General features: G+C 41.1%; 1 non-coding gene across 1 annotated transcript; it reads right to left on the bottom strand.

The window, feature by feature from the left end:
• Nucleotides 1-249: 249 nt before the first annotated feature.
• On the bottom strand, nucleotides 250-323 carry trnaa-ugc (transfer RNA alanine (anticodon UGC)). The gene has a single exon. It is a non-coding gene; the product is annotated as a tRNA-Ala (tRNA).
• Nucleotides 324-1,172: the final 849 nt, after the last annotated feature.

Genomic DNA, 1,172 nt, shown 5'->3' with positions numbered 1-1,172 from the left:
ACCAATTCTTCCTTTGGCCGCCTCTCCTTCCAGTTCTCTGCTGCCAATGACTGGAACGAACTACAAAAATCTCTGAAACTGGAAACACTTCCAGTGTTTTACTTGCTATATTGTATTTACTTCGCCACCATGGCCTTTTTTTGCCTTCACCTCCCTTATTTTACATTTACATTTAAGTCATTTAGCAGACGCTCTTATCCAGAGCAACTTACAAATTGGAAAGTTCATACATATTCATCCTGGTCATCCTGGTCCCGTGGGAATTGAACCCACAACCCTGGCGTTGCAAGCGCCATGCTCTACCAACTGAGCCACATGGGACCACAAGGGACCTTATCTCACCTCACTTGCTCACATTGTATATAGACTTATTTTTCTACTATTATTGACTGTATGTTTGTTTTACTCCATGTGTAACTCTGTGTTGTTGTATGTGTCGAACTGCTTTGCTTTATCTTGGTCAGGTCGCAATTGTAAATGAGAACTTGTTCTCAACTTGCCTACCTGGTTAAATAAAGGTGAAATAAAAAATAAAAATAAAACAGAAGATGCCCTCTAACAGTTGATGTCGATTAAGAGAAAAGTTTTTATGCAACTAAGCACATGAGCTTTTGTTTGTGCTTCAGGAGTTAAGAGCAGCTTAGCAGAGAGCTGTGCTTAGGGCATTCTACCCTGCAGCCTCCACAGCCTTCCTTAATGGCATGCTATGAAAGGAATTGTGTCTGGGATATCACTCAGTTAGTCTGCTTGTTCATGCAAGCAGTACAGATTATTATCAACCTACATGTATGGAGAAAGAGAGGAACACAAATGGGAAGTGAAACCCCCTAAATGTATCTTACAAGCGTGGATGACTGGGATGGCATCCATCAGGACACAGTTGTAGTCCGCTCAGCTATGTGTTGTGTTCTTAAGTGCCTGAGGATACTTTCTAAATCAACTATCCCCTTGACTCTCCAAGCTTTGATGCACTATAAAGACAATTTTATCAGGATACACAGGAGTTGGCATTGTCCTCATCAAAACATCCGTTCACTTTAAACCTCAACTCCTGTCACAAGACTAACAGCAGTGTGTCTCTCTTTCTCTCTAGCTCTGTTTCTAGTTTATTGAGATCTGTTTACTGCCATTAGTGGTGTACAGTGGTGTATAGTTCTGTTTGACAGTAATCT

The sequence above is a fragment of the Salvelinus alpinus genome, chromosome 19, assembly GCF_045679555.1.
Source record: "Salvelinus alpinus chromosome 19, SLU_Salpinus.1, whole genome shotgun sequence".
Lineage (NCBI taxonomy): Eukaryota > Metazoa > Chordata > Actinopteri > Salmoniformes > Salmonidae > Salvelinus > Salvelinus alpinus.
Note: the sequence above shows the minus strand (reverse complement) of the source record. Positions and strands in the feature narration are given on the sequence as shown.